Consider the following 26,308-nt stretch of genomic DNA (forward strand, 5'->3'; position numbering starts at 1 on the left):
TACTGAGTTAGGCATTGGGAGAGGAGTGGTCTTCAGGATAAGAGGAGACATTGATTTCAAGCTCGATGTATCAGCCCTACTCTTCCTGATCCAGTAGTTGGATGTTCTGTATCATTTCTTCTTCACTCAGCTTCAGATATTGCTTAGTTTCTTTTCTTTTAAGAATCCTACATTATAAACCATAAAGGTATTTTTTAAACCCTTAGAACTATCTATCAACGTTTCTGAGCTTGGCCTGCACTATGGCACACACTTTGTCCGTTCCTCTGTGAAATGTACTGTGTGTTTTATTTAACTAGGAACAGGCTGTAAAGAGGAGTCGTGGTGTGCATGTCTTAGGAATGCCAGACACACGGCCCCCATGCCATTGCTACGCATACAATTACACAGTCACTACTGCCACCAGGCTCGTGTGGAACCTAGTTAAAACCTCTTCCTTGCAGGCTCCCTGGCCTGCACTGAGCCCTCATATCCTCCCCACGCTGATGCGACATTTCAGTGGAGTGGTTTATGGAAGTAAGCTAGCTGTCTGTGGAGTGTCTGACTTGATAGATACTAATGCTTGTTGTGTATTTCAGTATATTATTTATTATATACAGCATGTATTGATAGACGGATGTATAACTTCACACACTTACCTTTTCTGTGTCTATGAAGACACTACTCTCAGAGTTACTAGTCTACCTACTCGAGCAAAAATATCCCAACCCTCACACTGCCTTGCTTCTGGTAACAACCATTTCTCTGTTTCCGTAAATTTACAATCTTTTATACTTGACTTGTGAGGGCTCCATGGTGTTTATCCTTCTGTGCCTGGTTTATCTCATGTAAGAATGTTTCCTTCTTCCTGTCATCTCTTACAATGCACTAAACAAACACAGCTCTCACCTCAAAAGGAAAGAGTTTATTCTAGAGCCAAATCCGATTTACCCAGATCTGGAAAATGCAGAGCGTGGTTACTTCATGTTCCATGCTCCAATGTGGAAGCCACTTTATGAAAGTCATAATCAAAGCAATTTTAACATAAATTGGTGGGCACATGGAAAAAGCTAGTTGTGGAGTCTTCTGTGGGCCTAAGATGCTATGTGGTGACACGCTTAGCTTTGAGTTGATAGAATCTGGTGATCTGATACGTTAAAAACTTCCAAAAGGTTTTCTCTATTCGTCACAAAATGTTACCTGTAACAGAGAAGTGGGCAAAGAATGGCTGTACGAGGGCTGAAGCTAGCCTGAGCTAAGGTATAATTAGACACTAGAACTGCAACATTCCAACCTGTCCAAACCACTGCAATTTCAACCCTTCTTTCCAAGAATGGTAAATGGTTGTGTGTGTGTGTGTGTGTGTGTGTGTGTGTGTGTGTGTGTGTGTATGTGTGTGTGCGTGTGTGCACGTGTGTGTGTGTGTGTAAATGTGTGCAGGTATGTTACATTTCCTTTGTCCACTTATTATCTGGCCAATGTGTAGTTTATTCTGTTTCTTTGCTATTATGAATAGTGTTGCAATAATCATGGAGGTGTAGATTTATTTTTAATGTACTCCTTTCATTGCTTTTAAATATATTTCCAGAAGCAGGATTTCTACCTGGATATCATATGGTAGTTATAGTTTCTAGGAGATGATAAATCTCCATAATGTCTTCCACAATACCTAAATAATTCATATTTCCACCAGTAGTGTGCAAGGCTTCACTTTTCTCCACATTCTTGCTAGTAATGGTTTCTGTCATTTCTGTAATGTTTCAGTTGAGACAAGGGCTCACTAGATACGATCCTCCTATCTTAGTCTCCCAAGTGTTAGGACGGCAAGCGCCTACCACCATTCCTTGCTACTGCTCTTTTTTGATACTTGAGGTGATGTCTTGTTGGGGTTTGGATTTGCATTTCTCACGTTGTCTCTCCACCTGTTGCCCACTCATGGGTCTTCCTTTATGAAATTATAGGCTTCTCTCCCTGTTTCCTCCCTTTGGATTTACTCCAGACAAACCCTTTGTCTCAAGCTAGACCTACTCAGAGCCCACAAACTTTCCCTTCCACTGTTTCATTTCCCCTGAATTGCTGTTTTGTAATTCAAATGGGCATGGTGCTTCTTCTCTCTCACCTGAACAGTTTGCATAATAAAGTAATGGGAGAAATGCCATCGCTCAAATCATTCGCTCATTTATATTTCATATGCTCTGGGTCACCCCTTTCCAAGAGTAACTGTGAACTGTTTTTAAGCTTTACTTAACCACGGGGTAGAAGACAAAACTTTCCATTGCTGAATACAAATCAAGGGTGGACTCACCCAAAAGCTCGATGCTTTATTTTCTTACCTTTCTATTTAAGTACAGTCTCAGTGCACAGTGTGCAGATGGGTTCAGGCTTGGATAGTTCTTAGTACATGGCTGCTCTGATGTTGTCCATCAAGATACATTTTGACTTGATTTTTAAATTGGGTTAGAGAGAGACTGAATACTCAAGTCACCAGGGACATGGCATGTGTGCTATATTTGTCCTCTCTGCCTTGATCCCATAATGGCTGTTACAGGTCTCGTGTACAATAAATGTAATGTGGCCACAGCCTGTCATTACCTCTTTCCAGATAGTGGCTGTAAACATCTGGGTAGCCCTTCAGCTTTATGAGCATGAAGGGCAGCCCTGCTAATGCAGTCAGTCCAATGAAATTTTAACAGGCATCTCCCCAAAGGCAAAAGGGCAAGCCACAGGCTAGAGTTTAGGTGCTTTGTTTCATGAAGTTCAAGCCATTTGAAACATGAAATCTCAAATGAAAAATAAAGGCCAAAGTTCTTAATATGGCTGTAAGTTGAATATAGAAGTACATTGAGAATGCCTTATGATCAGGATAAAGTAGCTGTATATATAATGCCTGTGAGAAGTATGAGGAAAAAAAAAACAGTGTATGGTGAATGGCTACTTACTTTAAATGCGGCCATCCATTGTTCTCCATGACCGTCCCTGATTGCAAGGGAAGGAAACGGATGTTAACCCCCATCAGCATAGAAGAGAGGTCAGGTTTTGTCCCTTAGTAACGGTATTTTCTCTCCTAAATTCATCTTTAACTATTTACTCTTGAAGGCTGGGGAGATGATGGTTCAGTTGTTTGGAGTTTAGAGTTTGTATTGCTGTGCAGAGGACTCAAGTTCAATGGCCAGGACCTGAATGCAGTAGTTCACGCACGCGTGACTAAAAATAAGCCTTTAAATATTATTTACTTTATTTTTCACAAGATGAATCATAAAAATTTTGTTGCTTCATTTTGTTAATTTGCCAAATTTTTTCAAATTAAATCCAACCTTAACTTTTTTAATTTTTTTTTTAAATTCAGGCGGGGGGGACACCATAACCATCACTTTTCTTTTCGTGATTGCAACTGCAGGTCTTGGCTGGAAATACACTCTCTATGAGTAGCTTGGAGCTTGTAATGGAATTGCAAACTAGAGGCAGTAACCTACCGACTTCCATTAAACCCAGTGGTGTGATAGCTGATAACAGTTCATTTGCATGTCATACATCTGAGTTTTTGTTAGTCTGTACCTGAGCACAAGGGGGGGAAATTAGCACCACAATGTGGGTGGATTGTGGGCATGAGGACTTAAAGAAGTATGTGAGTGATAGAAAGGACAGCAGTATCTATAAATGCTCTACACCATCTAGGCTTATTGCTAACTAAAAGAATCTGAGGCACAAGGGCTACTCATCAGCTGGGGCACAAAGAGAAATGAGAGGCTAGGGTTCCCAGCGGGCAGGCTTGTTTGCTCTACGGCTTTAATAATTTTTTTCAGCTCTCCAGCATGTCTGCAAATGTTTGTTTATCCCTCTGTTTTCTGAGGATGTGTTCATGGAAGGACGAGGGCCCTGTATAGAGTTAATTAATATGAGAATGGATGGCTACCTTCTTTCCAAAGTCTGATCACTGCTCATTGCTGTTCCTTCCTACTCCGTGTAATCTTGATTATTCTGCAGCTCCCGTTCTCTGCTGCCCAAAGCGGTAGGGTGATTTGATTTTCTCATACTTATCTCAGTAAAGAGTGATCACATAGGGTGTCAACCAAAAGGCTTATTTGTTTAATTAGGGTTCCTTCTGCTCTTAATATGCCTGCCCAACTCCCATTACGTTAATGCAAATTACCCAACAGCACTGGAGGAGAATACACCACTTTATCTCATTCTGGGATAATGAGGTTTAGATTTGTTAACAGATCAGGACGAAAGTCCAGTGGTTTAACTTTTGAAGCAATTGATATGCTAAAAGGAACCTGTACAGGCACTCAAATGGAAGGTACACAATCATAAATAAATGTCATTAGCATTTAAGATGAAATATAATCATTAAAGAGGCTAGATTAATAAAATGCAGACGATTTTTTGATGGACTTATTTGCATACTCACATTAAGTAACTAATAAAGCACACTAAACAGTTTTATCTGTATATACAAACACTCGGAATTTCCTAGTGGGGATGCATTTGCCTAATAGGCCTTGCCCCAAGTCCAGCACAATGTCATGTCCTTGTAAGATGTTTACTTAACACAATTAGGTAATGACATGTTGAGATTTAATAGTTTGCCTAGGGTAGGGTAGAATCAGATCTTTGATTAGCACCTTTTATCTGAAACGTTCGATGTAATTTACTAACGTCCACCTTCCACCCGCATGGGCAATGAGAGTGGCGAGTGGTTTTCCTTGGAGGTGACTGCAGCACGAAGCAGTACCCAGAGCCACAGCTCAACCCAGTACCGATACTGACTCTCTCCATCACTATCATTGTGTTGGCCTCCAAAAGGTCCTGGACACCCGCCATTTATTTACTCTTGCCATCTATTGGATTTCTGATTGGATTGGATGTCTTCAGGTGACATCAAAATAGTAATTTTATAGCATGAGCCAGCTCATAATTAAGGGGAAAGGCTCAAATCTTGAGCACAGTAACTATAACTGTTTTGCTCATAAAACAAGAAAGAAGACTTCCCAGAGCAATTAAAAACAGATAAGAGATACATTACTTAAATTGGAAAATAGATAGGAGGTATATAAACACTATTGGGCTCTAATAGCCACCAAGGCTTTGGACACGATCCAATTTGTTTCTCAAACTATTGGCTATTTTCAACCTCAGCTTCAACAAGTCTAAAATCTAATTGGTAATCTACCCATGGAAGTCACCAGCTTAGGCTGACTTTCCTAATTATGTTTGATGTAATACCAGGAATCCCATGACATCTGGAATGTGTCCTCCCTCCCTATCCTCACCGTCCCACTAGTCAATTCCACTGATATGTGAAAAGTACTGCCTCGCCCTTCTGTGTGTTCTAATCCATTGCCCCTCCCCTCACTGCAGTTTGATTGATTGTCCTGAACTACATTGACTTGCTTCCTCCTTTCTTCATTTCAGTCCATCCTATCACAACTACCATCAGCAGACACTTAATAAACACCTCTATATTGAAATGTAATATAACATGGTAGAAAAAGGAGATCTTCGGAAATTCTAGTTGGAAACAAATCTCAACTCTGCTTGTAAGTGCTTGTTAAGGATTCTATCTGAGTGTGAAATGTGCCTATAATGATGTTCTGAAGGCTGTGGACCCTTTACAAGGTAGGACTTTGCTGGAAGAACAGGGTCGCTAGGGGAGACCTTTGCATGCAATGCTTCCTACTGGTCCAGGCCCACTGTGATGGAGGGGCACACACACTGCCACAATCCATGCCACAATGGACTGAAATCTTTCTGAAGGCATAGTACAGAGTAAATCTTTCCTTGTTTAAATTACTTTACTTGCATATTTTTCATAACACAAAGAGTAACTTCAACCTTGACTCAACCACTGTGTGTTATTAGCCTCTCCTGTGAAGTCATAATGGTATTTACCTAACAGAGTTGTAGAATAAATGAGATTATATATGAAAAAGGAATTTACACTACTGTGTTCTTAAAATAAAATCTATAAGTCATATTTTGCCGTGAATATTGCTGTCTTAAGGTCTGGCAGCATTGCAGAATTGCCTATCAAGCCTATTCAAATGTTGTACTCCTAATTTCATTTTTGGAAATTTGAATTTATTACATTTCATCCAGTACTCTGGGACCTCTGGTGCGATGCAGTGGGATCCCAAGGTCTTCATTTGAAAATGAATGAGTCATATAAGGCTTACTCTTTAACTGACACCCAGTGCCCTCTATCTTCTTGACCAAATTTGTGGATTGTCACATTTTACTTTACTTTCTATAATCTCTACACTCTAACCAGATTCATTCACTCTGCAGAGAGCTTGGAAGAAGCCCTGGATGGCACCTTTCTTTAAGAAGCTCTTATTCTGCTTCCCCTGATTCTGCTCTTACAGTCTCCCTCTAGTCCCCTTTATGAATCTCCATTTCTTGAGCCTGCATTTCTCTCCCATCAAGATTCCTCCTCAGAGTCAGAGTTTTTCTCCTTCAGTTCTTTGCTTCTCTTGGCTCAGTTTTGTATTTCAGCTTCCCACATCTGCTTTAGGTTCACAATGGGGATGGATTCCTTTATGTGAACGACCCGCCCCATCACAGTGCTTTTCGTTCTGTTTTCCTTTCATAAGCATTTGCTGGTTGACTTGCCAGCTTGTGTATTGGGCTAATTGAAGTAGACTTATTCAGGTATTGCTGTGTTGTGCCCTTTAGTCATCCTGGATAATAATATGGGAAATAATGAAAACAGGGATTCTGGAATGACAAAGTGAGGAAACTGTACTGGGAATTATCTTTATTTTCTTTAATTTCTCTTTGAAGAAAAGGTTGAAAGAGGAGTTAACTGGCAAGAGTAACTGGCTGTTCTCCATTTCCACTGAGGACGGTGGTAGAAATAAATGAGTCGAAATTGCTTTGGGTGAAAACAAGGTTACATATGACAAAGAGGATGGTTGTTACGCACTGGATGAGGTTTCCGAACAGGTCATAGGACTGGTATCCCCCAAGTCTGCAAGGCAATAAGGAAAGATATCCATCTAAAATGTGAGAAAAATATCCATCAGTTCATTACTGGAATGTCTATTAAATACTACTCTAGGGAAACCCAGAAAAAAAAAATACATGATCGCTACACTTAAACTCATGATCTAATTAAGATGACCTATAAACAGGAAATTATTAGCAGTGAAGTAGGATTTAGAATTCAGAGCTAAATTTTGAGGTTAGAGCCATAGTTTGTTCCATATTCCAAAGTATACCCTTGAGTCCCTCCCTACTTCTGCGTTATTCCAGGTCAGATGTTAACAAAAGCATTTTCGGTATTCCCTCACAAAATAAGCTGCTAAGTAGAGTACACTGATCTCCAAGACCTTCTGGAATAATCTAGCCAATGTTACTGAGAGAGACTTTGCTAAGTGCACAGCAAGCACACTGTGGAGTGTTTAAAACCTGTCCTTCATTGTTGTGGTAACCAGTTCTTTCATTAATTCAGAAAATACTGGGTTGTCTGATAAATGTAATTCTAGGATCTTGGTTGGCTACGGTGTGTCACTGTTCTCTTCCAAAGCCCAGAGTCTGCCATCTTTCTTCAAAGTGTTCGGGGCAAGGAGAGTCTGGTATTAAAAAGCTGTGCTATCTACCGAGCCCTTTTCAGAATCTCTGAGTTCTGCACTTCTTATACACCTGCAGCACACCTGGTGAGCGCACCAAGATGGCGCACGTCCTGGTGTCCAACCGCAGGCATTCCCACTGCCCGCGAGATGCACTCCTTTACCCGTCTGCATCAGCTGTATTAAACACCGGATGGCCATTAGCCAAAGTGATCAGCAGAGTGACAGATCTGTGGGCCAAAAGAGAGAAGGGTTAGTGGGGGAAACACCTAACTTTACAGGGCGAAATGAGCAGGGACCAAGCAAAGTCACCTCCTACATCAATTAACATTTAAATTGCCAAAATTGAGGGGATTGATTCTCACTGTGTCCTTTGGTCTAAATAATGATAAGCAACTTACCTCAGTTTTTAGGATTAAAGATTCCTCATCTAGGAAATTTTTCATTTTAAGCAAAGCCAGGAAGTGGATCCCTTTAATCTTCAATTCCATACAGTCTTCCCTCTCTCACCTTCGTTTTCTACATTGGGCTAATATGCTACTCTAGTGGCATAAAAATCCCTTGAAAAATAAAGGTATAAAACCCAAATCTCATTTTAAATATTATGCTTATAATCTTAAATTCTTAATTGCAAATAAAAATATAAATCTAGAAAAGTAAATGTTACAAAAGAAAACTTGAAAGTACTCTGTCTCTAATGTTAGCATTTTTTTCCTGTTCTTAACCTTGGCTGTTATCTATTCTACTAAGACTGTCCTTACACCAAAACATCCACATAGCTCTGGAAATCAAAGAAGAAATGTCTCCGTAGAGATTGTCTCAGCCAGCACTCCCTGACCCACGGAAGAATCCTCACAGACATACAGTTCAGAACTCAGGAAAAAGAGAGCTGAAAGGTCTGTTGGCCAGATAATGGTTGCAACTTTGATTGCAGACAGATTCACCAGTGAACAGTAAAAACCCTAATTCTGGAGCTTTTAGTGTTAGTTCCTCCCATTGATAGGTTTCTGCTCCCCCAGGGACTATAATTTTCCACTTTAAATTTGAACTCTAGTCAATGGATAGTAAAGAAAAAAAATCAATATCATAGATTTGTCCTGCTTTCCTTGTGCCTCCTAGAATTTTCAGAGTGTTGGAAGGGGTGGTTTTTATGATGAAAACAGACTGTAAAGCAGAAAGGGTGGCTTTGACCAGTGTCCTGGAACTTTGACCCACACTTTCCAGCTACTCCAGACCATCAATGTCATTTTGCTGCCCCCGTCTCTGCAAATCTTCATTTTCCTCATTCTTTGGAAGGGTTACATATGCAGTGGTATGACTGTTGTTCCACTTCTGGACAAGACCTTTAACAAGCTAGTTGTTACCAAAACATTTTTCCTCTGCATTTTGCTTTCTACTTAATTTTGATTTGTTTTTGATTATAGTTTAGTTTTTTATAATTTAGCATTGGCAGGGGACAGTGAGATAGGAGGAAAGGCCCACAAAAATCCACAAAACATAATAATCATCATCATCATCCATCATCATCATCATCATCATCATCATCATCATCATCATTATTATACATTTATGAGATACTTCTTAGATTGTGGAAAATATATAAAGGCACCAAAAACTTATTCCAAGCAGTTCCAACATGGGAACACAGTAAGCTGTCCTCACTTTAGAGGCTGATCGTGCCACCTGCCCTGGAGGTGCTGCCCTATGTTCAGTCCATCTTCCCAGTGACAACAAGCTTCCTGCAAAATCATCGGCTGGGCTTGGTCACCTCAGACTTTTGTTGGATACAGTCTAGATTCTCTTGGAATTTTCCTCTTGACTTTTAAATTGCTAACAGACAGGAACAAAACTCTCTTAGACAGCTTTACACTTTCTCATTAGCTCTGCCTTCTGGGTACCTTGCCGTGGGTGGAACCCTGCTGTCCCATTCCCGTATTCCTGATCTTCTGAACTCAGCACAGAGATTGATCCTCAGTGGTCTCATCTCTACTCATGCTCAGCTTGACTGGAGTGGATCTTATATCCAGTGTCTGGGAGTTCAACTACAGAAATAAATCATGCTAAGCACCTCTCTGCTGTCTTTACTCTGGGATCCACCAGCTTAGCACACTCCCTTCCATGGAGAACAACAGTCCTTGAACCGCGTCTTGTTAGACTAGAATATAAGATCTTGGTTAATTCCAACCAGTTACCTCAAAACCCATGTGTCCAGAGGTACAGGACCTTTTCCTTGAAGTTGATGTGTCCTACCAGATGTTTAGATGCTCTTCTGCCCTTTACACTCCTTACGACCATAGTCTGCCTGTAGCTGACAGAACAATCCTGAAAGAGAGGTTCTAGGCTGCCGGACTGACATCTCTCTCCATGCTATTATGTGCCCTGCTTGTGACTTCCATCCAATCCCCTTCACAGTGAGCTCATATAGTGTGAGGCATGTCCAGCACCAAGTATGATGCCCTTTTCACAGTATACACTCAGAGTTCACAGGAAATGGGTAGAATCACTCATTTCTGAGAAGCCCTATATCTAACAGTATCTACTTACAGATCCTTTCATTTGCTGATATGACATATAGATGACATTTTATTTTTTTACCTAAAACTTTTGAAAACTCGAATATTAGTGCCAAAGAAAGAAGTCAGCCCAGGAAGCACTATATACCTTTGACAGCAGGATCTCTTTTAATTTTAGAAGTATGGGTTAAAATGTGTTTCTATAACTCCGTTCCTTGGTTTTGCATTTCAAGTGTTAAGTTTTAAATCTATCTGTCAGTTATGTATTATTCCATAAGAGCCGTACCAACATAGAGAGATAGTGGTAGGTTATGGGATGTGATGGAAATTCTAATAGACTGTTTAACAATAATATGGCAGGCAGGTTCCATTTTAATCAGCATTGTCATTAACGACTATCAATAGCAAAGATAAGATGTTCTTGTCTTTTCGAATTATGATTTATTGCTGGTACAGCAGCCACTCTGAAGTATATTTATTTTACAATATAGACATTGATTAAATGCATGTGGCATCTCAAATACAGTTGACATTTTAAGTCAAAATTATTACAGACACATAAACCATTCATTTAAGCTGTTGCTGTAACAATGTGTAGTTAACAGAACAAAATCTGACTGTGCCAATGTTCCCGCCAGTTGCTTCTGTTGACTACTGCGTACAGACCACGGGCAAGTAGCTTCCTTCAGACAGTCAGACCATGGCACTCTTTCTTGTGGACAGGCTCTAAAAAGAAAAGTAGTCCCTTAAACACCTAAATACTCTAGGTCTCTCAAAAATACATCTCTTCCTAGGATAAAAATTCTTTTAATTGTTTTGGTTCTCACCCATAGTTCTCCCTCTGTTCTCTGGAAATCTTGCCTCTTAGGCTGCCAGTCTGCTCAGTGAGGTTTTGAATAATTGATACCAGCTGTAGCTGATGCGTTAATGTAGTTTAGGGATGATGGCTTTGTAATTTATATTGCTGCTTGTTGCCAATATAACAGGGACTTACACAACACAGAGTATTTGAGTACTGATGTTGGTGTTTTTACAAGACTGAAGCCAATAGTAATTGGTTCTAGGAGCATCCTTCTAGACCATACCCATGACTTATTTGGTCTCATTTCTCACTTATTTTAATTTAACCTCAGTATTTAAATCTCTAAAACATTCTATTATAAAACAACTTTAGATATAGAAAAAAGGTTACAAAAATGGCACAAAGAATTTTTTTAGACGCCTGGTTTCTAATGAGAGAGAAGGAAAGGGCGTGTGGATTGCAGTGGGTGAGAAGGTAAGGAGGATCTGGAGTAGTAGAAACATAATCAGAATATACTGTATAAAAGAAAATGGATTTCCAATTTTAAAAATGGCATAAGGAACTACATCATCTCCTTCACTCAGATTCTTTAGAAATTAGCATGTCTATAGATAAGCTCTGGTATGCAGCCGGGGAGGGGGCAGGGGGCAGGGGGCAGGGAGTGTTTCCTCCCCTCCCCTCTCCCTCCTCCTCTCCCTTTCTCTCTTCTTCTCTCTTCTCCCATCCTTTCCCATCCTCTCCTCTCTCCACTCTAATACACACACACACACACACACACACACACACACACACACATATATATTCCTCCATCCCTCCTTTCTTCATGACTTCAGAGAAGTTGCAAATATGTAACCCTTTGCTGGACTTCGAAGCCAAGGTTACATCACTGTGATATTTTATCCCATGCACTAAAGAAGTGAGGAGAACCTAAATTCTACCTTAAGCCAGCAAAATTAGATATTACAAAAGGAGCAAGGTGTTGGCTTTAGTCAGGTATAATTCCAATGGGAAAGTAGGGCGTGTTGTTCTCTTAGTTTTGTAGGCCCATATGATCACTATTTAATCTAAAGGCTAAATGAAGTCAGCAGCGACTTTAGATAAACAAGAGTACGCTTCCAAGTATGGGATGAATTTCTCAGACAGTGACTGAAGCTTGAAAACCAGTACCTCTGCAAATAGGTGCAGCCATCTCATCCTTGGGATATGGCCTCATTAACCACTGAGTTTAGTGTAATGTGCTTGCGTGTGATGGTGAATGGGAAAACGTCCTGCTTATTAATATCATCATTATTAAAATTATACCGCAGATGCCTCCTTGGAAATCTAATATCTTTCACTCAGACATTTTTTGCTCCAAATGATTTATTGATAAAGCTGGAGAGAGGGCTGGGAAGCCATATGGGTCTCTTATTACCTGAGGCCTCTTCTTCTCAGTTCCCGTTCCTTTGAAAGCAAAAGTGTGCAGAGACAAATGCACTGAGCCGGTTACTGCGGAATTAAGTTCATCCAAGACATCTGTAATTTGCCTGATCAGAAAAAGAGCCGCAGGAAAATAGTCTTTGTTTACATCTGTTAGGTATTCCGAGTACCTCATGTTAGCAGGAAATACATCAGGGTGCCTTGTGTTAGAGGGGGGCATGTCAGGTCATGCTCTGTTTTGAAAAGAAGATGAAATGAAGTAATTCAGGGTAGGTGTAGCTGGTGGTGGTGTGGGGACAGAAATCTGTTGAGGATCAGCTCTTAAATAAATCTCTAAATTGACCAAAGATTCATTCCAGCTTTTAAAGAAAATAGTGAATGGGGTGATCATGCATGTATCATATGCTGGTCCCTAAATTATGTGAGCACAAATTGATTTTTCTCATTTTACCAACCCTGGATAGTTCAATTCCAGATGAGACAAAATTCTCGAACCATCTGAATTCTTCTCTCCCAAAGTATCAAGGTTTAATTAGTCACAGCATATGAAATGGGCTCTGCTCTGGGAAGTTGATATGTCCTTGAATGTCTAAGCCCCAAATACCCTCCAAATTAAGGATGGTACAACTTTATAAGGCACTTTTAAATCTTTTATCTGAAAGGAGGTGCACGTGTGGTGGTGGTGGTGGTGGTGGTGTGTGTGTGAGTGTGTGTGTGTGAGTGTGTGTGTGTGTGTGTGTCTGTGTATGTGTGTCTGTGTATGTCTGTGTATGGTGTCTGATGTATGCATATATGCATTGTATGTATTTATAAGCATGCACATGTGTGTGTATGAATGTGGTATATGTATGTGCATGTACACATGTGTATGTGTTTATATGTGTGGTGTATGTGTGCCTATGTGTTTGTGTATATGAATATGTGTATATGCTTACACACTCACATTTATATACATATTCATACATAGACATATTTTAAAAAGGAATTTATTTTTGTATTGACAGGATCTATAGCTAAAGAGTTTAGAGCAATTCTCTGCTTGAAGCATCTGTCGGGACAGTGACATCCTCTCTCAGACAAGAAGAAAGTGCACATTTGGGTTCCTTTACTCCCTTCATTAATATCCACACAGTGAGCTCTGAGAGATATCATCTCTGTCATGAGGAAGGGGATGTAAGCAACTACAGAAGGAATAATGAGACAGTTCATCTTAAATCATTCATATACCACATGCCTTCTCCTCAGGTCAAGCCCTCATTTACTTATGGGTACAGCCATGAAATCACATAGCAAGTTACTTAGTAGGGATGCTAACTTTTCTAGATTTGTTACCTTTCTTCATCTTTGATAAACTCACCAAATGAAAGCCAAATGTTTAGGTACTTTTGTTGACCTGGACTTTGCTGGATATTTCCAAGGCTAAGATTTGTTTGTTAGTTCATTTTTATCTTTACCAACAACTATTACAATACGGGCCAATGCAGTCTCCTTTCTGGGTAACTTGGGTTTCCTTCCCTAGGATGATGCTACATGAGTCCTTTATTAGGTTAATTAGAGCCAGGCTGTGGTGTCAAATCTGGACGTTAGGTTTTGCTATATTGTGTTTCATGTTACTGACTGAAAAAAAAAAACCGTTTGGAACTTACAGATATGCACAATAAATTATTCTATTAAATGTAACATTTCTATACACTTAAAAATCTTTAACATGCGAGTACCTGAAATAAACAGTCACCATACTGCCAAGTACGGTAGAAGCTGCCCATAATCCTAGCCCTCAGAAGATGGATGCAGGAAGATTTTGAGTATGAAGCCAGCCTGAGCTACACAGCAAGCTCTAGTATAGCCTGAGCTACACAGCAAGCTCTAGTATAGCCTGAGCCACACTACCTCAATGAACAAAGTATTCGGCATATATCTCAATGAAAGAGCACTTGCCTACCATATGAAGACTGGTTATGACACCCCCAATCACCAAAGAAGTGGTTATATAAAATACGTAGAATTTGCCTGTATAATTTTAATGTTATAGACAAATAGTTTAGACTTAGTCTTCTAGAATACTTGGGGTTTTTTATTAATTAATTAACTTATTTATTCACTTTACATCCAAATCACAGCACCCCCATCCTTCCTCTCCTTCTAGTCCCACCCTTATAAATTCCCCCTGCCATTACTTACTTCCCTTCTGCTCAGAGAAAGGGAAGCCCTGCTTTGGTACCACCTCACGCTGGAACACCCAGTCACAGTAGGCCTAAGTTAGGGGGAGGGAATCCAATGGCAGGGAACCAAGTCAGAGACTGCCTCCACTCTAGTTGTTAGGGGACCCATGTGAAGACTAAGCTGCACACCTGCTACACATGTGCAGGAGGTAGAGCACCTGCTTTTATTTTTAACTACTGCTTAAAACACGAGTGTCTTATTTGATAACAATTAGTATTAAGAAATTACTGGCAATTGCCCTTATTTTTGTAAGTTGAGCAGTTAGAAGTCTAAGAACAATTGTACTTTAATGTAGCAGATTTTCTTTTTAAATTAATAATATCCATCAGACACTGGTTGAACATGCCTTTAATCCCAGCATTTGAGAGGCAGAGGCAGGTGGATCTCCAAGTTCTAGGCCAGCCTGGTCTACAGAGTGAGTTCCAGGAGAGCCAGAGCTACACAGAGAAACACTGTCTTAGAAAACCAAAGAAGAAAAACAAAACAAACAAAAAACAAAACAACAACAACAAACAAAGCAAACAAACAAAAAACAAAACAAACAACAGTAAGACTATAAGCAAAATGGCTTCATTTCCATTTTGCAGCTTCCTCCTTCTTGCCTGTAATCATCTTCTGTGTCCTGCCATCTGGGCTCTCAAATTATTCCACTCAGCTTTCTGCCTGCGGCTTCTGGTTCTTTATCCAGTTATACCCTGGACCTCTTACCAGATTTCTTTTCTTCCCTGACCTTTCTCTGCCTCCTGGAAACTCACGTGTAAGCCAGAGTCCTTGTGCAATCTTTCAGTCCTTGCTTATGACCTTCTCAAAGCGATTCTCCCAAATGCCCATGGGTACCCCAATCTCAGTTGTGGTGTTATAGAATTAACTGCTTGTTGATTATTGTGAAGGATCCGGGTAATCAATAGCCTGATGTGTCCACTTTTCCCTCTAGTAGAAGCCAGTGGCTACCAAGGTCTATGAATTTTATATATATATATTTTTTTTAAGAATAAAAATTTTATTTTTCCATCTTCACTGAACTTACTTTAGGTTTTCTTTATTTTTCCCAAATTAAAGCAGAGACCTTCTGAGTAATCTTGATTTGTCTCTTCACCGATAATAATGCTACTGTTTGATTTCTCTAATAATCAGTCTTCTTTTCTGACAATTTTCTTTTGCAAACTTTTCAGTGTCCTTACAAGTTTAGATGTCTGACATGTCATTCTGTTTTTCGTGTTTATTTTGTCCAGCAACCATAGATAAGAATGTACTATGTAAACACTAGGTCAGTTGGAGTTTATTGGATTTTTTTTTCAATACCTTACAAGTAAAATACTTTTTTCCCAGCCTTCAACCTTTCTGTTTCCCTAGCCACTTAGGAATGGTAGCTAATGCTGAATCCCAAACCCCTTATTTGGGAAGCCTTACTGGCAACTCTCTCTGTTCAGATTTAATGCTGGTAAGATAGGCAACTGATATAATTTCATGATATTTAATAGTTACACATCCTGTATTGGGACAAAAGCTTGTCTGGTCCCACACTGAAGCTAGAGAGAGAGAGTTGTTTAATCCCATAGACCATTATTTTAATTTACTTACAATTAGAAGGGGAGATAAACACAAACACATGATCTCATCTTAGTCCCCATTGCCTGTGTCACTTAATGTGAGAACTCACATTCTAGTATAGAAGCTCTAAATCTGAGGAACAGGACCGTGAACATTGCCTAATTTGTTGATTTGCATGTGAAGTGTGTCATTCCCAGTGGGCGGTGAAAGTAACTTGGCATGTCACTGCGCAGCCCTGGGGGATAACTGGTGTCAGTTCCTGCTGCTGTAACAAAATGGATTTGGCCCTTATTATAGCTTCTATTTGAAAATTATGATTAAAAACTGTATGTTAGAGATATGAGTATTTGTAGAGAAGCAGGAAGCCGTGACACCACGTCTTAATAACATTTTATATTCTACCAATATACTTAACCACAACTTCCACAACTGCATAAGCAAAAGCAAACAAAAATCATATTCCATTAGAGGCACAATTTGACAATTGAATTTTAGGGGTGAACTCCTGGCATCCATTGAAAGGATTGCCTCCAACCCCAGGGACACAGTTAATCTTTTTAGGTCACTGTTGTGTAGGAAGCTAAGGAAGCTACAAGCGAATCAGACAAGCTGAATCCAATCCCTGCTCCTGGGAGCTTCAGGGATGGTGCTCTCCTGCAGTGGTCCTGTCGTGGCCACGTTTTATTCACTTGAGAAGAAACAAAGGATCTTATCTTGCTAAAGCAAATTGAAAAGAAATTACAAACAATCTTAGTAGGCTGGGGCCTGGCATAATTAAATCATGCTGCATTCAGTCTTGTATTTTAATAATTCCCTAACGTCTGGCCAAATCTATGCAGAGGAATATTAAATACCCTAATGTTGAGAATATTTACTGGAACAACCACCTGGTTTTGAAATGGGCTCTTCATTAGGGAAAATAATTAATACATTCTTGTACAGTAGTAAATACTTAGTCAGATAACTATCATGTAGGATGACACAATAAAAATCAATATTAATCAGAGCCAACAAATGCTTCCAGTGAAGGCCAAAACCCTTCCAGCCCTAGGTGTTCTCTTCAGTGCCTATTCATTTATTCACGTATTTAGAGTAAAACATTCTTTACTTCTGATGCCAAATAATTCTCTATTTTAAGATCTTTAACTTTGATATCTTTTTCTCATCATCAGAACCTCCTTGTCTCTGTGTCATCATAAGGAGAACGTGAACATTTTTCTGAAGGTCTTCATTCAGTCTATATATTACTGCTAATTTCTTACCTTGGTGGCCCAGAATGAAGTTGAGGGCAACATTTAGCACTTCTCTGATCTAGCCCACATTTCTCACACAACTCAAACATCCATCCCAAAATGTGTGCCTGTGCATTTTATTACTGTACAGTAATAAACTACAGTAGTAATAACTACAGTGCCCCATTGTTTCAGCAAATGAAGGCATACCCACTTCTAATCCTCTGAGAGACTGAAACCCTTTGTAAGTTGCAGGGGTAGTGATGACAGCTAATGCCTTCACATTATAATGTTCACTGCCATATAGGTACCGTTGTGAATTCTTTAAATAAACTTATTTACATGACATTTCCAACCCTATAAAGTAGACATTGTTAATATGCCACTTACTAATTTTGAAACTAAGACATAAAAGGGTTGGCTTGCCTATAAGCAGAGGTTGGACCCCAGCAGTCTGGTCCTTCACACTCCTTCTTGTACCTCTCTGTACACTGCTTGGCTTTCAGCTAGCCGGGCAGGAAAGCTTGGACAACTAAAAGCTTCTCCACTCCTTCAGTTCTTAGTTTATGAAGAGAGAGAGGATAGAACGCTAAGCCACTCATCACCAGGTGGTGTGGAGAATTAATGATACAGTACATAAATAGGACTGAGCTCTAATTGATAGATAATATTAGCTATATTGCCTATTTGTTTTCCAATGAATTTCTGGGTGACTAGTGCAAGTTACACAAAAGAGTAAATTAGTGAGAGTATAACTCAGTGCCAGGAAGCCCACCCAAGGCCCCAGGTCTTCTCTGGAGCTTTGCATTCAGAAAGAGTGAGTTCTAGCATGGCCTTTTTTCTCAGAAACACTTTGATGGGAATTCCCCACACTTACAATTCCCTAGGGGGTCAGAGGAAAAGCAATTATAATAAGAATGGATTAAATGCTTATTATAGCAATTATACTGCTAAATTAGAAAGTCTCAAAAACATATAGCATGATCCATAGAATATTATAAGTTGTCAAAACCTCCAATATTTCCAAGTCATATACCGCAGGAAGCAAGGGGAAAACACCCATTTAATCCTTTGCAGTGCTTCTGCCTGGCTTTCTCTTTATTACATTATGAGATTAAGCTGGTATCATTATCTCTTTTTGTCACCTTAGTCTTCTAAGCCTTAGATGCTGCTAATGTAATGGTAATAACTGCTATAATTTGCACTTTTCAGTTGTATTAGACCTTGATTCTCTTTTCCTAACAACCTTCTATATCCATCACTGATTTTTCTTGTAGATAATAAGCAACTTAATGGTTTTTATGAATGGGTAATGCATTGATATGAACTTATCAGAGCACTAAAATCAACATAAAAAGATCCTTATAGGAATAACAACAGAAATAGCAATGTTAAAGTATCTCAGATATTAAACATCAAATTTGTTTGTCATTTTGAAATAAGCATTGGAAATTTTGCAATATAAATCCAGTCAGTTCACGAGCACTTTTTAAACTTTTACTATCTTTCAAATTCAGGCTTCTGTTTTAAAATAGATAAAATAATAGAAATGCTAATTGCCTGATTTGACATTGTACCCTGTATACATGTCTTGGAATACCACACTACCCCACAAATATGCACAATTATTATTCCTAGATTAAGAAGAAGAGAATCAACATATTTATATAAGCAGTGCCACTCCAGACTTAATATCCCATAGAATGTTGCTCCATCCCCTGTCATTGAAAATTGCCTTAGGTTTTATGACATCAGGTTCTTGAAGGGACTGTTTCACACATATTCTAAAAGGCTTTATTTTCTTTAGCCAGTCAGCCTCTAGAGATCCATTCTGTTAGGAATGTGGAGTATCCCAACGGGCCATGGAATCAGGCAGCTGCCCTTGAGCCTCTTCAGTGTGTTTCTACTACGACCAAACTTGTGCTCTTCTACCTCGTGTAGATCTCTAACCTTCACTGCAGAACCCTACAAAGCTGTGTTGTGTTTCTCCTTCCCCTTCCCTTTGCCTGGCATGTCCTTCATCCACATAATAAATACTTGTTGAGCACCAACTATGCACAAACACTGGGCACCATGATGAATGGGACGTAGTGTTGCCCTCAGAGAACTTAAAATATAGTCATTTGTCAAGACTGCCTCACCTCGTCAGTTATTTTTCTTTCATGAGTCTATGTCTTATACAAAGCAAAGGGAATAAATTAAAATTCTTTGATTTCCAGTGTGCATTGCACCCACCTGGCAGGTACTTGTGGCGTCTTGGGTTGAATGACTGATATGGCTCACCATCAGGGAAGAAGGAGATTGGGCAGTGTTAACCATCTGCCTACGAGGAAGTCACACCTAGGAAGCACATGTGAGACATTACATCATTCCACTAGGGTAGTTTCTGAGCACGGCTTTGAAAAGAGATACACTAGATCATCTCATTGCATTCCACACAGAGCTCTTGAAAGGAAATTCTGGCTATGGTCTGTCTTTGTCCATGAGAGATAGATCAAACAGACTTTCAAATAAATGTTAGGAAGTGACAAGCAGTGAGCTGGAGTACGGACGCAGACCTGAGCGTGCTTTTCATTGGAGCGTATCCTTCCAATCTGAAGAAACAAGTATAAGAAATAACCTTTGGAATGTAAATATTTGTGATTAAAGTCGGATTCAAGGTATCATAATATTTCTAGCCTGGTACTTTTTGATCCAAGCTTCTTGCTCTGATTAACCCAGAAGAGAGCAGCGCACAAGCTAAAGTTCCCCAACCCACGTAATGTTCTCATCATTTGCTGGCACCAAGGAAAGCCCAGGACACATTTCTTTGGAGATATCTTACGGTCCTTCGTTTTCTTTTAAAGGACGATGGTTCCAACTCACAACTGGCCAAGGTTTCTTTGTTTTAAAATAAAGGCATGAAATCCACAAGGAAGTGAGATCAGAGGTGGGACAGCCCTAAAAACTGGACTTACTGGAATTTGAGCTGTACTCTCAAGATAGCTTCAAACATAAATTTGGAGATTAATTTCTAAACTTAATTCATTTGTTGAGCTGTTCAAAGTCAACATAGTTTTACAAAATGAGAAATATTCATGGACAAACCTAGACCAAAGAAGTAATTTCCCTTGATTGTTGCTGTCTCTCTTCCTCTAAGGGGGAGGGGTATTGGGGAGGGATAGGGATGGGGACAGACACCATTGGCAAAGCATGTAGCCTTTTATATCTCCATCCCATGTATATACACATATGTAGATATGTGCACATACATGCTTATCATATACATGCATATAAGCAAATATACACAAATACCTATGTACACACATGTGGACAATGTGCACACATAGTCACACATGCATGAACACATATGTTTTATGCACATATGCTCACACCCATGACTGACAGATAAGATCTCAGTGCTCCTGACATCGTATACCAGTGAGCAGCACCAATTCTCAATTTCTGGGCCACAAACTGACCCAACAGCCTAACCCAAGCTATGATGGAGGATATGATGCCCACTCTGCCAGACTTTTCTGATGTCAGAAAATTCTGTGGTCAAGATAGTCCTGTGAGCTCCCTCTGTCAGCCTCCACCTTGGGCTTTAAAAGTTAGTAGTCACTGCATGTGGCCATTATGCACCCCCCCCCCAATGTCTATACAGAATAATGTATGTATATGCTGAGACTAACGTCCTCAAGTAAACTTGTAGCTGTAATAATCTGTACTCACACTCTGCCTCTGTCCATCATTTCTGAAGTGAACTTGGAAGCTTACCAAGAGATGTCAATGTGGGTGACTCCCACTGGCTGGGTATCCCTTCCCCAGGCTTCTTCCATGGGCAAAAATAAAAGAAGTAAAGGGGTAAAAGAAGAGGGGATAGAAAAACTGGGAAAAGAGAGGGTGGAAGGAAAAAGAAAAATGTTTGTGCCCCAGAGAATCCAGTTTCTCTCATTCAGCCTCCACCTTTTCCAGTGGTTTCTAACACTACTTAGAGAGCTGAGATGCAAGTCTGTAATCTCAACAACTCAAGAGAGGGAGGAGGTTTTCAAGGCTGAGGATTTAAGGTCTATCTGGGATACAGGGCAAGTTCAGAGCCAACCTGGGCAACTAGAAAGACTTTATCTCAAAATAATAAGAACAAGGAATCAGAGGGAAGGAGAGAGAGGAAGGAAAGAAAAAAGATTGAAGGAAGAAAGAAAGAGGAAGGGAGAGATGAAGCAAAGGGTAGGGAGGCAGCTGGGAGTTAAGTCAGGGTTTGCACACTTACCTAGCATGCAGGAGGCCATGGCTTCATCTGTGTGAGAAAGTGGAGAAAATAGAAAGAAATTCTGGGGCTTTGGGCAGGGGTTAGAAGGCTGGGATTGGTTATCCAGGAGCCCGAAAGTATTGAAGGTGTATTGTGAAAGGGAGATTTAAAACATGACTTTTTTCTGACTTTATTTGCATTATATCTTAAATACAGTAAACAAAGGATGTTTTAGCCATCATTTTACTCCTTTCTGCATTTTTGTGGTTGATATTTTTCTGATTCTCCCTATGACCCACTTGGCACTAGAAAAATGTCACTGCGCACTTCTCGCAGCTGAGGGAACTGAGACTTGGAAAATAGAAGTAACTCCTTTCTTAGCTGTTCAGCACAGCACAATTCTCTTTTAGTTTTTATTTAAAAATATCTGTGTAATGAATAGTAACTAGGCTATTAGTAATGAGTAACAATGAGCTAAAAATGTGGATTGAATTTGTGAAATCAAACAAAACTGTTTATTTCACAGAAGACCTTTGCAGAAGCACATGTTGCAGCAGAAAAAGAGGAGGGGGAGGGGAAGAGAAGGGAGGAGGGGTGGGGATGGAGGAAGGAAGGAGGGGGAAGAAGAGGGGAAGGAGGAGAAGGGGGAGAAGGGGGGAAAAGATTTGTCATTTTGAGCAGGTGACAGAAAACCTAAAGAAGCCACAAGGGGAGTTCTCAATATGGTAGCTATAGGCCATGTGACTTCTCAGCCCCGGGGTTCTGGCTGGTCTCAGTCAAAGCCCTGGAAATAAAAGTGGCGCACGGGAGCCTGAGAGTTCAGCATGAAACAAGAACGTAGAAAATGTCCATTTTCCTGAGTTTACGTTGAAAGTATCGTATCTTAAATGGGGTAAATAAAGCATGTTTTAAAAGTCATTTTTACTCATTTCTTGGTTTCCTAGGGTGTGTGAGAGAGAATTTACAATCAGTGTGTGTTCTGCATAGTCAACTTCACATTTTCAGCCTAGGCTCCTGGTGAAGGGCTCTGATCCCTCCCAGGAAAACAGAGGCAGGCTCATAGCTGGTTCCATCGCCCATCCCTAGCCCTTCAATCTTATCAGACTCCTCCCCTAATCTTTAGCCAAAATGCTTCACAAGTCTAGTCTCCAAATATCCCCTATGCACTGTGAAGACAAAGGAGCACACATTGTCTGTCCACTGTCACTAAACGCCATGGACTGACAGGAGAAGGTGACCAGACCTATTATTGCCTACATGGCGGTGCTATTCTGGTATGTGGAGAGTTCATTAAAGGTTTATTTGGAAGTGAAATTGTACCCTTTTCCTGAAGTTGCAGATACATATTTGTGAGAGAGAATGTCTTTTAAGTGTTCCTAATTGATAGCACGGAGGCAGAGTTACAGATGGTCTTTATTAGGGATTCTTTTTCTTCTGGAAAATGTAGACCTCTTTCCCCTACCCCCTTAGCAACAACGATCGAAGGATGATTGAATGGTCTCTTGTGGAAAAATGTATTTACCTATGTGAAGATCGGTTTCAACTCAGCACATTCCTCTTGTGAGCACATTCTACCGGTGAACTAACCTGTAACCTCTTAGGGTGTTGACATCTCTTCAGCTCGTAACTCGTGTGTGTGTGTGTGTGTGTGTGTGTGTGTGTGTTGCGTGCACGTACGCACACCCGCATCAATCTCAGAATCCAGAAGCTAACTTATAGAAAAGCCTTTAGAAGGATCTTGTTTTACTTTTATTTTCTTAAATATATTAAGCTCGCTTGATTATCCCACATGTAGGTACACATACAAAGAAAATTGCACGTGGTCACATATCTGTGCACAAGATGAACTCGACCCAAAGGTGATAGAATTGTACAGAGGAAAGAGAACACAAGAATGTTGGTTTCCTTACCATTAATTACAACCCAAGATAACCATGTAATGGCAAGGGGTATTTGTGTGTGTTGTGAGAGTACACATGCAAGGACCCTAGACAGAGTGCAGTTTTCTAGACAAAATTGTCTTTGATTTTTGAAGCCTTGCAATTTTTCTTCCTCTGTGACTTTTCTATCTTGTCCTCAAAAAAAAAATGTTGCTCCTGTTCTAATGAGTGTGCACATCCCATGGAAAGGGGGTGCTCTTGTGTGCTAGAACTTGCTTATCACTAGTTCAGTCCTTTCTGCAGCCTGTGAAATGTTACTCCATGGATCACACAACAGTGATGGATGCGCTGTAAGTGAGAACTAGATCAAGTAATTTCTTCCTCATGTGTCTTTTACCTCTGGCAGATGTGCATACTTGCTGATATAACCTAATTGACACACACCTCCCTCAAGCATGGGCCTTATTCAGTTCTCCATGACCAAAAACGTAACAGTTCTGTCTTGAAGTTACAGCTGAGATGTTGATGACTACCATCCTCTTAAAGGCTAGAGGATCAGACATTTCAGAGAAGCAGCCTGCAGCTTTGTCTTTCCTACTTTGTGTGTCTCTCTCTTCTTTTTCCCCTCCTTTCTTTCTTCTTCCCTTCTTTCTATCCTTCAATTCCTCCTTCCAAAAACACCAATAGTACCAGATGCCATGGGTCTAAGAGATAAAATTGTGCAGCTCCATGGGGTTTGCAGTCTGCTTACTTTACTTCCTATCTGAATATCAACATTAACAATCCTGCCACTCAGTCAATCCCAGATTCATACCTGCCTTACCTCTGGGACATGGAAAAATTTCAGGTCTGGACAGCAAGTGTCTGACATGCTCACTGGCTTTTCTTTGCTCCAGTGCCTACCACTATGCTGTCTGTAAGGCCCTGCTTCCTGGACTGATGTATTAGAGGTGCAATTCTCCAGCGTGTCACTGTTCTTTTGAACTAGGGTGTGTTCACCATAGAGCATAGTCTTAAGTCCTGCACTGTCATGGATCTTAGAGTGCTCATGTCCTGCCCAGGTAGAAAAAGCAGCCTCAGGAGGAGAGGTGACACTGGCATTGCCAAATGCCATTACAAGTTCAGTTCCTCTACCACACCATGTCTCCATACCTGAGTCCTGTCACTTCTGGGGGGGGGGGGGTACATGCAAATTTGTAACTAGTTCTTTCAAAGATATATCTGTGGTTTTATAAAACATGGTCAACAAGGTCTTTGATATCAGAATATGTTCCAGGATGTGACCTGCAAAATTCCATCTTCTCTCTAAGACGAGGTCCTGAGATGTCTTTGGTTAGAACTACTTTCTAAGAAGCAGTGTACACAGTTTTAGACAGTCTCACACGTGTGAGGATCCATGTGAAATCCAGAATGACCATCAGACCTTTCATCTGTAATGCCAAGGCTAGGTACCTCGTGAGCCCTCTCCTTAAAGCCTGTGCCAAACCTGTTCAACAGGAGCAAGTCCATTGCTAATCCTTTTACTGGACCTGAACTCTCTGATCTTGTTCCTCAAAAAATATTTACCCAATGCCCAAGCATCGGCATACTACATACTACTTCAACTTCTTTGTCCTTTGTACCTAAATCTAACTTCCACTTAAGTGATTAATCTGTTACAAGATCCCTGTTCTTTTATTCTCATGTAGGATGCAGCTGGGTCTAGTTGCTCGCTTCCTTAACCGGATGAATTTGGCACACGTTTATTCACTGTTCTAGATGCCTATTCATTCATATTTTCTAGATACCTATTATTCTCTAGAAATATTTGCTGGTATATTCAACAAACTGAACTCCATGCCCTTAATGGCTATATTCTTGGTAGAAAAATAAGTAATAACCAGGAGATTGTGCTGCAGTACATGATGGCCACTATGAAGAGGATGAATAAGTAAAGATCCTAGCTCCTTTAGCTAGGGCAAGAACAACCATCTAAAGAAACAGGGTTATGCTAGATGCCAAGCTCAGCTTGCCCTTCAGACGTGTTGCCATGTCTCTAAGGAATATTTTTATGTTCAGCTTTTTCTTTAGTGGAACATTTTTTTCTTTTACTGTCTATTATTGATGTTTTTAAACTACCTAACAGTTTCTAATTTAACCTAAGAAAGTGTGTGTGTATGAGTGTGTGTGCCTGAGTGTGTCATATACATGGTCATGGAGATGTGTACATATTTACTTGCTTTCTGGTACACATGCACATGGCACTTGGGCATATGGAGACCAAAGGTCCAGGTTGGATGTTCTCAGTCACTCTCCACACTATTTGTTTTTTAGTTTTTAATTACCTCTATTTTCATTTATTTATTTGGATATTTTTATTCATTCTTTGAGTTCATACATGTATAAACTATGTTTTGATTATATCCATACCACTTCCCCTCACAGACCCTTCACATACGCATCTCCATTCAATCTCTCATCTTCTTGTTGTGCTGCCTCTATATGTACATATGCATGGACACAGGGCTGCCTGAGGACCTACCTACCAGGGGCCACATCTCTGAAGAAAAGTGGCTTTCTCTTTCCAAGCACTCCACCAACTGACAACATGGCAGCTTTGAGTCCATGAGCACACAGCTGCATCATTTCTAGAAGATACTGTTTGTCTTCAGTCTTCCATAGCCTCTTCCTCTTACAGTCTTTTTATCCCTTCTTCCACAATGTCCCCCAAGGGCTGGAGGTGGATGTACCTTAGGGATGAACTCTCTGTAGTCGCTTACTCTCTGCACCTTGACCGATCATGAATCTCTAAATTAGCCGTCATCCACTGCAGAAAGAAGCTTTCTCTTGAGGGCTGACAGCTGCAGTAAGGATATAAAGTTAGCATTTAAAAAAGCTTGGTGCAGCATCTACATCACAAAATAATAG

The 26,308-nt window shown here is 40.2% G+C and overlaps 1 protein-coding gene and 1 long non-coding RNA gene across 4 annotated transcripts in view; one reads left to right on the forward strand and one right to left on the reverse strand.

Moving 5' to 3' along the window:
- Pard3b (par-3 family cell polarity regulator beta) overlaps positions 1–26,308 on the forward strand; it is a 1,028,687-nt gene that overhangs the window by 726,563 nt on the left and 275,816 nt on the right.
- The window catches only part of LOC134480583 (uncharacterized), a 28,713-nt gene continuing 25,657 nt past the window's right edge, over positions 23,253–26,308 (reverse strand). Inside the window, exon 4 of the long non-coding RNA XR_010055006.1 lies at positions 23,253–26,241. This is a non-coding gene — a long non-coding RNA (uncharacterized LOC134480583). The remainder of the gene's footprint in view (positions 26,242–26,308) is intronic.

This window comes from Rattus norvegicus, chromosome 9, assembly GCF_036323735.1.
Source record: "Rattus norvegicus strain BN/NHsdMcwi chromosome 9, GRCr8, whole genome shotgun sequence".
Lineage (NCBI taxonomy): Eukaryota > Metazoa > Chordata > Mammalia > Rodentia > Muridae > Rattus > Rattus norvegicus.